The sequence below is a fragment of the Acinonyx jubatus genome, chromosome B3 (genome assembly GCF_027475565.1).
Source record: "Acinonyx jubatus isolate Ajub_Pintada_27869175 chromosome B3, VMU_Ajub_asm_v1.0, whole genome shotgun sequence".
In the NCBI taxonomy this organism is placed as follows: Eukaryota; Metazoa; Chordata; class Mammalia; order Carnivora; family Felidae; genus Acinonyx; species Acinonyx jubatus.
In genome coordinates, this window is record NC_069386.1 from 132779263 (window position 1) to 132791638 (window position 12376).

Sequence of the window (12376 nt, forward strand, 5' to 3'; positions counted from 1 at the left end):
TGACCTGAGCCGAAGTCGGCCGCTTAAGTGACTGGGCCACCCAGGCGCCCCAAATAAATAAACTTTAAAAAACTGAATAAAATTTTGCTCAGACATATGCAATTGCAGATATATTATTTTTATCTTGAGAATTTTATTTTTAAATATGCTTTTGCATAGAACTGGTTTATAGTTCTATAGTTTTATAGGTCCGTGAATGTAATCAAGCCCATTTGTAGATCAATATCTAAATATGTCTATGTAATTTGAATTATTTTTATTATCTCCTAACCTCATGGGCGAGAGACCAGTCTGAGAGTTTTCAGTCCTGCTCAGAGGACTATTTGAAAAGGCCAGGGACACCACGGGGACGGTGTGGAGTGAGTGGAACACAGGAAAAGAATAGAATGTATTGCCCACATCAAGATGTCTGCAATTGCAGAGCTCCAGCAGGGGTTCTGAAGAACCCAGAGGAATGCCATTCACGAAAGGCCAGTCAGACTCAGAGCGCTCAAGGCTGGTTGGGTACAGTGCCCCTCAAGTAGCCCTGTCCCTGCTCTCCCTCCACGCTCTCCAACCCACAGAGTCCAGACACCAGGAGCTGGAGTTAGCGAACTGGGCAGGAGGAGGGAGGGAGAGAAGACGGACCACAGCCTGCTTCCCCTAGAGAGGTGGTGGCCCTGGAGCAGGAGGGACAGTGGCAGGAGGTGGCACAGAAGTCTTACCTTAAGAAGACTTAAGTGTTGATTGGGAGAGTTGAATTCCTGAATTGAGACCATGTTTGCAAAGAATATCACTGTAGGACTTTTTGATACCAAAGAATAAGCAAAACTTGAGGGGCTGATGAACCTTGAAAATATTATCCTAAGCAAAAGAAGCCAGACACAAAGATCACATTTTGTAAGATTCCACTTTAACATTTTGAGAGAGAGAGCGAGCAAGCAGAGGGGCACAGAAGGAGTGAGAGAGAATCCCAAGCAGGCACCACGATGCCAGTGCAGAGCCTGACGTGGGGCTCGATCCCACAACCCTGGAACCGTGACCCGAGCCGAAATCAAGAGTCAGACGCTTAACTGACTGAGCCACCCAGGGTCCCCTTGCAGGATTCCATTTAAATGAAACACTCCGAATAGGGAAATCTACAGGGACATAAAGTGGTTGCCAGGGACTGGGATGAGGGGGGAAGAATGGGGAGTGACTGCTGATGGGTATGGGGTTTCCTTTTGGGGGAGCGTGAAAATGCCTTAGGACTAGATAAGAGGGGTTGGTGGCACAACAGTGTGAAAGAACTGAATGACAGTGAATCGTACACTTTATTATTTATTTATTTATTTATTTAACTATCTCCTATATTCTTGACATTATTCCAGATGCTTTATTATTTTTTAATTTACATCCAAGTTTGTTAGCATGTTGTGCAATAATGATTTCAGGAGTAGATTCCAGTGATTCATCCCCTATGTATAACACCCAGCACTCATCCCACCAAGTGTCTTCCGTAACGCTCCTTGCCCGTTTAGCCCATCCCCCCCAACCCAAACCCCTCCAGCAACCCTCAGTTTGTTCTCTGTATTTAAGAGTCTTTTGTGGTTTGTCTCTCTCCCTGTTTTTATATTATTTTGCTTCCCTTCCTTTATGTTTTGTATCTTAAATTCCACATACGAGTCAAGTTGTATATTTGTCTTTCTCTGACTTATCTCACTTAGCATAATACCCTCTAGTTCCATCCACGTTGTTGCGATGGGGCATGGGGCATATTTCATTCTTTTTGATTGCTGAGTAATACTCCATTGTATATATATACCACATCTTCTTTATACATTCTTCAGTCGATGGACATTTGGGCTCTTTCCACACTTCGGCTATTGTCAATAGTGCTGCTATAAACATGGGGGTGCATGTGCCCCTTTGAAATAGCACACCTGTATCCTTTGGATAAATACCTAGTAGTGCAATTGCTGGGTCATAGGGTAGTTCTATTTTTAGTTTTTTGAGGAACCTCCATCCTGGTTTCCAGAGTGGCTGCACCAGCTTGCATTCCTACGAGCGGCACGAAAGGGTTCCTCTTTCTCCGCATCCTCGCCAACATCTGTTGTTGCCTGAGGTGTTAATTTATAAGAACAGATACTACACTTGATCTTAGCCGAAAGACCGAGAAGTGATGAATTGTACATTTTAAATGGGTATTGAGTAATTTTAGGTAATGTGAATTTTACCTTAATGAAAAAAAAAATCAAGTGTCCATCAAGGGACAGGAAAAGGATGCCCTCTACTGGGAAGGCTCAAAGGACAATGCCGGAGAAAAATAAAATTTCAGCAAGGCTTACACCATACATTCTGCATATAACACATATTACTAAATGGGGCTTTGTGCATCACACATAAACTCTCTGGGAGGTTTCAAGAATTTTCAGGAGCACGTTTTGACGCTCTTGGAATTTCATTTAATGTGTTGACTTCATTAGCTCCACACACTCTGAGCAGCACTGAAGCATTAGACAGGTGAGGGCAAGACAGGAAGCAACACCCGAGGTGTCTCCCTGGCTGAGTCTCCTTAGTAGGAAAGTTCTAGACCGGGTCGAAGGTCTACAGCCTTCTGCTGCTGCAGACCCCGGGCCACTTTGGACCCAGTAGCACCAATCAATTCCTGGTGTTCTTGAGGTCCAGCTCGTTGTCGTGTTCTGAGTCCCCCTTTCTGTGAATTCTGACATAAGTCTCCCAGTTCCCGAAATGGATTCTGCACTTCACAACCAAAGAGGTGGACGACGTAGAGTCTCTGAAGCTTGCTCGCTCAGAAAAAGGTTCGGGGGCTCCCGGGTGGCTCAGTCGGTTAAGCGGCTGGCTTCGGCTCGGGTTATGATCTCACGGCTCGTGCGTTCGAGCCCCGCATCCAGTTCTGTGCTGACAAGCTCAGAGCCTGGAGCCTGCTTCGGATTCTGTGCCCCTTCTGCTCACGCTCTGTCTCTCTCAAAAATAAATAAACACTAAAAACAGAAAAGAAAAGAAAAAGGCTCTGACCCCAGAGGAAAAGTAATCGCAGCTGGCAGGCATCCGGGACATCTGCACTGGCTGTTGTGTGCCCAGGGCACGGTGGGCAAATTATTGAAAAACCTGGCAGGGTGCTGCTAAGTTTTAAGCTTATAAATGTGCATTAAAATAAGAAATGATTAATTCAGAGAAGTAGGGAAGGAATGAGAATCCAAACCATGCTCTTAATTCAAGTGAGCAGATCACATGACCTTTCCAAGCCTCTGTCTTCTTTGTCATGTGAGGATCCTTTTGATTTCACTAGGTGGTTGTGAGAATAAAATGTTATGGATTCATATCAAAATGCTTTGAAAAGTACAAGATGTGATACAAAATGCAAAGATTTTACCCGAGTTGATTGGCAAAGGAGCTTGCTCAGAGATACACCTAGTGAGACCTAGGGCTTTCCATACTTAGGGATGAGGTGGGCCAGTGGGCAAACCCGCAGCCAGGTTTTACTGTCTCACGCGGGGTTGGCAGGTCTGTTTGGACTGCGCAGAGATCCCCTGTTCCGAATTTGTCATTTATTAGAAAGAGGAAACTGGCTGAAAGGCGTAAGCCCAAATGAGAAAAATGAATCACCAAGTCATTATAACTTCCTTTGTTTTTCAGGATTAATAGATCCTAGGTCATAAAAATAATACATTGATTTTAGAGTTTAAAATTTGGGTATTAATTAGCACAAGGAACAAACTCTGAGTGTTTCTTCTTTGTTTGCTTAGCTGGGAAGACAAAGATTTGTGTTTACGTTGGCTTATCTGGAATTAACATTTTGATCTCTATGCTCTATTCTCTACCACCCACGATGACATTCAATTCAACTCAGTAGATATTTACTGAGCTTCTGTTTTGCTCCCAAGCTGGGAATACTGTGGTGAACAAACAAGACAGGTATCCTCACCCTTGGGCGGCACATAGGCTTTTGGAGATCAGCCCCAGCCTTAGCCCTGGGGTTTGAAGGAAACGGCAGGTTGTGTGTGTGTGTGGGGTGCACGGGGGGCCCCAAACCCGCAGACATCACACCCAACCCGCCTCAGATGCATTCTGGGAGGGATTTCCATGAAATTACCACCAGCAGAGGTGGGCACCCAGGTTTGAAACCATTCTTTTTTGAATTCCTGTAAAGCCCTCCGGTCCTTTAAGGATATCCTGAATCAAGAGTCTGATATTTAAACTGATAGCCACTCATCACATTTGAAGGGCAGACATCTGAAATTAGAATGCCCAAAGATCAGGAAAGCAAAAGATGATATTTGGTGTGTTTTCACAGGGCAGAGTGTTTTAAGATACTACACTCATCTGCATGGTGGCTGAAGGATTTTTTTTTTTTTTTTTTTTTTTAGACAAGCACAAAAAACCCAAACCAATTTTCAGCCTGAGTACTTCCTGTGATTTTGCTTCATATACTGAACAGATGGGTTCCAAGTTGGGTTTTCCTGAATCTATGCATCAATGGCCTTGCCCAGCTCAGAAATACAATCAGCAGGACTCATCCAAAAATGGAAGAACCCTGATTTTTTATTTATTTTTTTGTATTTATTTTTAATGTTTATTTGTTTTTGAGACAGAGAGAGAGAGAGAGACAGACCATGAGCAGAGGAGGGGCAGAGAGAGGGAGACACAGAATCCGAAGCAGGCTCCAGGCTCTGAGCTGTCAGCACAGAGACTGAATCAGGGCTCAAACCCATGAACTGCGAGATCATGACCTGAGCCGAAGTCGGACGTTTAACCGACTGAACCACCCAGGCACCCCAGAACCCTGATTTTTTAAAAAAGTATTTTATCTTTTTTAAAGGTTTATTTTAATTTTTGAGAGAGAGAGAGCACATGAGGGCACAGGTGGGAGAGGGGCAGTGAGAGAAGGGGACAGAGGATCCAAAGCGGGCTCTGTGCTGACAGCAGAGAACCCAGTGCGGGGCTCAAACTCGGCTCAGACTCACAAACCGGGAGATCGTGACCTGAGCCGAAGTCGGACGCTTAACCGACTGAGCCACCCAGGCACCCCAAGAGCTGATTTCTAAAGAGTTTGGGGCGCCTGTTTGGCTCAGTCAGTTAAGCGTCCGACTTCGGCTCAGGTCATGATCTCATGGTTGATGACTTAGAGCCCCACGTTGGGCTCTGTGCTGACAGAGCCTGGAGCCTGCTTCCGATTCTGTGTCTCCCTTTCTCTCTCTGCCCCTTTCCCTGCTTGTGCTCTGTCTCTCTCTCTCTCAAAAATAAATAAACATTAAAAAAACAAAAAAGGAATTTATTCCTCCAAGGATCACAAAATACTTGCCCTAAGCTGCCTCCAGGGGCTTCCAGTCCTGCCCTGGGAAGACCAAAGACTGGCTAACCCCACAGATTCTCATCAGGTGTTTGTTTCTGAAACAGGTCTGGGAAGCACAGGTTGGAAAGAGGCTGAGGATTTGATTTTGCCATTTGGTGAAGGAAAAGAGGGATCTCCTTTTTTTTTAGGGAACTCTGTCCCTGTTAAACACTAAGTGCCCACTTCACTCTCCTTCCAGCCCCTGTCACCTGCCATTCTTCTTTCTGTCTCTACGAATTTGAAGCCTCTAGGGACCATGTACAAATAGCATACAATATTTATTCTTTTGTGATGGGCTTACTTCACTTAGCGTAGTGTCCTCAAGGTTCATCCATGTTGTAGCCTATGACAAGATTCCCTTCCATTTTTTTTTAAATTTTTTTAAAATTAATTAATTAATTAAAAAAAATTTTTTTTTCAACGTTTATTTATTTTTGGGACAGAGAGAGACAGAGCATGAACGGGGGAGGGGCAGAGAGAGAGGGAGACACAGAATCGGAAACAGGCTCCAGGCTCTGAGCCATCAACCCAGAGCCCGATGCGGGGCTCGAACTCACGGACCGCGAGATCATGACCTGGCTGAAGTCGGACGCTCAACCGACTGCGCCACCCAGGCGCCCCAAGATTCCCTTCCATTTTAAGGCTGCGTAGTATTCCATTGTCTGTATATGTCACGTTTTGTTTATCCATTCACCTGTCAATGACATTTGGGTTGTTTCCACTTTTTTGCACATGCTGCTGTGAACGCTTGTATACAATGTCTGAGTCCCCACTTTTATTTCTTTTGGGCATATACCCAGAAGGGGAATCACTGGATCATATGGTAATTCTATATTTAACTGTTTTGAAGAACCACCATATTGTTTTCCACACTGGCTGGGCCATTTTTTTCACCGATAGGGCAGAAGGGTTCCGTTTTCTCTACACCCTTGTCAACACTTGTTAATTTCTGTTTTTTGATAATAGCCCCCCTAATGGGCGTGATGTGGTATCTCATTATGGTTTTGATTTGCATTTTCCTAATGATTAATGATATTGAGCATCTTTTCATGTATTTATTGGCCACCTGATGCCTTCTTTGGAGAAATATCTGTTTAAGTCCTTTGCCCTTTTTAAAATTGGGTTGTTTTGGGGGGGCGCCTGAGTGGTAGTCAGTTGAGCGTGTGACTTTGGCTCAGGTCATGATCTCAACGTTCATGAGTTCAAGCCCCGCATTGGGCTCTGTGCTGACAGCCCGGAGCCTGGAGCCTGCTTCAGATCCTGTGTCTCCCTCTCTCTCTGCCCCGCCCCCCGCTCATGCTCTGTCTGTCTCCCTCAAAAATAAACTTAAAAAAAAAATTAACAAAAATAAGCTTGGGCTGTTGGCTTCTGTTTCCGAGTTGATACCTCTTATATATGGAAAAAATGGGTCACAGAGTCAGAATCAGTATTTAGGGTCCTACTATTACAACAGGGCTTTGTCTCACTTCCTTTCTTACTGAGGTCCAGAAGCGAGGACACTCATTTTTTGCTATTTGGTGTGTAGCCTTAAGGGGCCAACCCCCCAATAATAGCCGTGCCTTATTCGCTGCATCTTATGGAGTGATCGGAGCCTAGCTTCTTAACCCTAGTATATGGACTGAATCGTGTCTCCCTTCCCCAGCTCCGTAGGATGAGGCCCTAACTTCCAGTGTGACTGTGTTTGGAGACAGGGCCTTTATGGAGGTAATCAAGGGAAAGGAAGGTGATATGGGTGGGCCCTAATTCAGTAGGACTGATGTCCTCAATAATAGGAAGAAACCCCAGAGCTCTGTTTTTCTCTCGGTGCACACACAGAGGAAAGGCTACATAAAGACACAGCAAGAAGGTGGCTGCCAGGAAGCAAGAACTCACCAGAAACCAACCCCGCCAGTACCTTGATCTTGGACTTTCAGCCTCTAGGACTGTGACTTAACAAATTTCTGCTATTTAAGCCACCCAGTCTGTGGTAGCCTGGCATTATGGCAGACTGATCTGACGAGTCCACTTGGATTCAGAAAGTAAGCAGATGGAGAAGAACCCAGAGAGAAGAGCCAGGGTGGGTACAGGTGGGTCCCACGATAGCTTGGGTCACGTTAGAATTTTTCTGGACTCTTCTAGGCTTCAACATGATGTCTAAGTAATCTCTTCCTGGAAGAACACAATTTCCTGATGCTGAAAATAGAAGGCTTACCAAAGCCTACTGAAATATAATCAAAGGCTTCCTGGATATCCATTGGCTGTCACCTAAAAGTGTGCTGATGATTTCAAAGTCCCAGACATGTACATATTAGACTTTCCTCAAGGTACATATGGTTTTACCCCCAGTGTTGAACTTCTCTTCTTCCATTTTCTTCTCTGTGATCCCTGGTTTGGAAGGTTTTTCTCAGCTACTTCTGATATCCATGTCAATCTTTCCCTCCCTGTCCACCAGATTAACTGCTAGATCCCTCTCCAGGCCTCTTATTTCTGGGAGATCTAGTTATACTTCAGACGGTCTTGGCTGTAAGGCAAACAGGATCTAGTGAACAAGGGCCAATGGGAAGAGGAGGAAGCTAAGAGAAGTTGTGGATGGCTATTGGTGGGGTGGGGCGCAGGCTAGTCGTCAGGCTTAAGAACGGGCTTTGGGCCGGGGGCTGGAAGGCCAAATGGGAAGCTGAGGCAGAACCCCGATCAAATGGTAGGAACGGGCTCGACACCATAGAATTTGCCCAATATGCCCAACATAGAACGTGTGTGCAGACTTAAGCTTCTGAGTCACTGACATCCTCCTTTCTGCCCCTCACCCTTTGCTCTGTTTTCTCAGATTCTAGCTCCCTCTTCCTGTCCTCACCTAGCCCCTGCCCACCCCATCCAGTCTCTCTGTTTCATGCTACATAATCTTTTGTTGCTCTTTCTTGGCTTTGTCTGCTCATAGAACACTCTCAGAGTAATGTCACAGTCCAAGAATGTCTCTCAAGGTGAAGGACAGGATCCCAACATGAGTTAGAGGCTGGCTGAGACACCTATATCAGCTTTCCGTTGGGAACTCTGGCACATAGCCCAGAGGCTCCGAAGGTTTTAGCTGTTGAGTTGGGAACTCACAACACGGGCTGGGAGGCCTAAGAAAGTGGTGAGGTTGGAATGTATACTCAGGGATTCTCCATCTAGCCCTCCCTATACGATAGTACTTCTCAGGCTCTAACATACATCTCAATCTTCTCAACATGCAGGTGCTGATGTAGGAGGTCTTTAGTAGACTCTGATGTGTGGCCTTGAATTCTGTATTTCTAACAAGCTCCCAGGTGATGTGGATGCTGTTCTTAGTTCCTGCCCTTTGAGAATCAAGGTCCTAGAGCATCACGTTAAGGGAGGGACACCTGTGCTGGAGTTTCAGGTCGCATGGAAGGAAGGCTGGAATATTTTTGAGTGTCATGGGCTTCTAGTCATAGCTGGTGGCCACCACCCCCTCCTCCCCTGCTCCTCATCAGCTTTCGATCTGTAGCACAGAGGTTTCCAAGCTTGTGCACGCATTGGAATCACCTGGAAAGCTTGAAACACTGCTAGCTGGGTTCCGTTCTCAGACTTTCTGATTCACTAGGTCTGGGGTGGGGCCCGAGAATTTGCATTTCTAAAAAGTTTCCGGGTGATGCGGATGCTGCAGGTCTGGGGAGCAGACTTTGAACCCAAGGCTGCAGAGTAACTGAGCCAGGGATACCAGAAGGGCCCTACCACAGAGCGTCAGCCGGCCTTGGGTTTCAATCTGATTCTGCCCCCTGCAGTGTAATGGTGGTCAAGTCACTCCTATTCCCTGAAATCCAGGTTTCCCATCCACAAAACGGCGACAATGCATCTCACTGTGCAGCGTCGCCGAGCAGATGAAAGAGAATGTTTGCAAGTACCTTCACACATGTTTGTCCTAAAGAAAGATTTCCCTTCCGCCATCGAGAGCCTGCTTGCTGCGGTCACACCAGTTAAAACATTTTCAGTCAATGGGTCAGCTATTTCAGTTGCTCGACTTACCGTTTTCATGGAACCGAGGAAATGAACCCAATGATTAGAGCATTTTTCCCCCCAGTATATTCAGGAAAGTAAGCTCTAGAAGATCTGCATCTGAAACACCCAGGGCAGGGCTAAATAAACTTTAATGTGCCTAAAAAGCGCTTGCGGGGTGGGGGTTGGGGGGGGGGGGGTTGTTCAAATACAGATTTTTATACAGAAGATCTGGGAAGGGACTTGAAAATTTGCATTTCTAACAAGCTCCCAGGTGATGCTGATGTTGCTGGGCTCAGGCCCACACTTGGAGTAGCAAGGATGCTCAAACAATTGAACATGCAATTTCTTTGATCCGGCCCAGACTTACCCTGCAATTTCCTCAGGTGATCCTTGGGCAAACTGAAGCGTGAAAGCTTTAGTCTCTCTTTTGCCTTTTAAATTTTAGCCGTAGCCCAAACAGTGGAAGGTGTCAACATCACATCGCAGTCCCTGCCCCATTTCATGGAGATATAAAGACAAGTATAGCTGTGTGCCAGTTCCTTCTAACTGGAAGGAGGCGGGGCAAATCATTTCCTGTTGCGTTCATTCTTTTGAACTCAAAATCTGCTCATCTGTAATCCGGGAAAAATAATACTGTCCTTACAACAGATCACTGGGAGTCTGGGTGACCCACTGGGTCCAAAAGCACTTTGGAAATCATAGAGATTTGCAAATGCGAAGGCCTCTCTTAAAATATTGAAAAGTTATAGAGAAAAACTTCCTGTATCAACTTCAAAAAAACTGGTTTTATTTTTTTAAGTTTTTAAAAATTTTTTATTAATTTTGAGCGACAGAGAGAGAGAGAGAGAGCGCGGAGAAGAGAGAGGGAGACAGAAACCCAAGCAGGCTTTGCGCTGTCAGCACAGAGCCCAATATGAGGCTCAGTCTCACGAACCCTGATATCACGACCTGAGCCAAAATCAGGAGTCGGATGCTAAACCAACTGAGCCACCCAGGTGCCCCTAAAAAACTGATTTTACATGGGCCTTGGCCATAGGCACGCTGGGAGGAAGGCACCGAACCATGAAACTGTAAAGCATTTTGATGTTGGTCCTAATTTAATCTAACCATTAATTTACAAAACCTTTAGGGGCGCCTGGGTAGCTCAGTCGGCTAAATGTCCAACAGCTCAGGTCACAATCTCACGATATAAAAGGGGAAGATAGAACAAAATAGGCAGAGAGGGAAAGGTTAGGACTTGAGATCCCTGAGTGGGGGAAAAACATATTTTGAAACAATGCTGGGAGCGGCGACCACAGTAAACCCCCTTAGGCATAAGGTTCCTCTTAAGAATGTCACGGACCCCGCCTACTCACATCAGTTGTGTTGCAAAATGAGTGCTTAAGTTCCAAACTCTCCCTCCCCTCAGGTTCCCCTTAGGAATTTGACAAAAGTCTTGACCAAGATAAGTGATAGCCTATAAAACGTATGACCCGCAAGGACCGGTAAGGCCATCGACCACCCCTCATACAATGAAAACGAGCCAATCAGGAATGGACCACCCAGCATCTAGGGTCATCCAGCCAATAAGGGTAGGACCTGAGAAGGAACGAGAGGGAAGGGAAGGCGGGGGTGGGACCAGAACCTTATAAAACAAAGACCCTGGTCTCCAGTCCTGCATTCGCTTTGGAATGTCCCCTCTCTGCAAAGTGAGTTTCCTACTACTCTTCCTTTCTAATGGATATGCTGATAAACTTTTGCCTGCTGCTCATTTGGTATCCACCTCTTCACTCTTCGAAGCAGCGAGACAACCAATCCCCGGTATTGAGGTAAAAAAAAAAAAAAAGAAAAATCCTACAACGAGGATTCGTTGAGTTCGAGCCCCACATCAGGCTCTCTGCTGATAGCAGAGTCCGCATCAGAAGTTCTGTTCCCCTTGCTCTCTGTCCCTCCCCTGACTCTCTCTCTCTCAAAAATAAATAAGCATCAAAAAAAACACAAAAAACCAATTAAACACCTTTGTATTTTGGCCACCTCCAAAGAGAACCAACTGCATATGAACATCACTCCCTTAAAAGTCGTTTAACTTGTTAAACGCACCTTAGCGCACGCAGCCCTTGAAGAGGAACACACGACATCACAGCCTTCTCCAGTCTAAGGGTTAGTAGGGTTTCAAAAGCAAGTGAGTTCTTTGGAACTTAAGCACTCATTTTGCCACACAGCTGATGTGAATAGTGCCTGGGTTCCTGGGCTAGATTTAGCTTTAATGTAGCTAAAACTCAATAACAACTGAGAGCAATGATGTGTAAAAAGTATTATGAGTTACAAAGCGTTTCTATGTCCATAAATTTGAAACCCTCAACTATCCTCTGAGGGTGGATTTCATTTCCTCTTCATTGTAAAGATGGGGAGAGAGAGGCTCAGAGAGGGTAAGGGAATACATGTATAGAATCAGCAACGGGGCAAGAGCTTGAATCTGGTCTGCTGATGTAAAGCCTGGGGCATCATTATGGTCTTCTAGAACCAGTCCCAGTGAGCAGAATCCTGCAGATTCCACCTTGGATTTCCTACTTGTTTCTGTATCTACAAGATGTGGGGATACTCCTGCACCTGCTTAGTCTCCCACCTGCCAGGGGAGGATTCAGCAGGACAGGGACAAGGGCAGAGTACGAGTCTGGAGAGCTACCTCAGTAGTTTTTGAGGGTTGCGTTTTGCTTCTTAGGCTCTTCCTTACGCTTTCTTTAATCCCAAGGGGTCTGTCTCATCTTTAATTGGAAGCAAAGTTATGGTCTCTAATTTAAACAAGAAAAGGAGTGAATTGCTTAGGATTCCTTCTGGATGCGAATGGCTGAGATTTAAAATAATATTGACCTATAGATGCAGGATTTTTTTTTCTGACCTTAAGTCTGAGGGTAGGTAATATAGGGATGGTATGGTAGTTTCACGAACTCCTCAGAAATCCAGGCTCTTTCTGCCTTTCTCTCCACTGTCCTTAGGGCTGATTTCCAGGCTCAATTTCACTTTATGGTGGCAGTGTGATCACTGTAGCTCCAGCCATCACATCAGCATTCCAGGTGAGGAAGAAGGGACACAAAAGTGCATCTCCCAGAT

The 12376-nt window shown here is 45.5% G+C and overlaps 1 pseudogene; it reads right to left on the reverse strand.

Moving 5' to 3' along the window:
* Positions 1-2033: 2033 nt before the first annotated feature.
* On the reverse strand, positions 2034-2142 carry LOC113601688 (uncharacterized; annotated as a pseudogene).
* Between the last annotated feature and the right edge of the window lie 10234 nt (positions 2143-12376).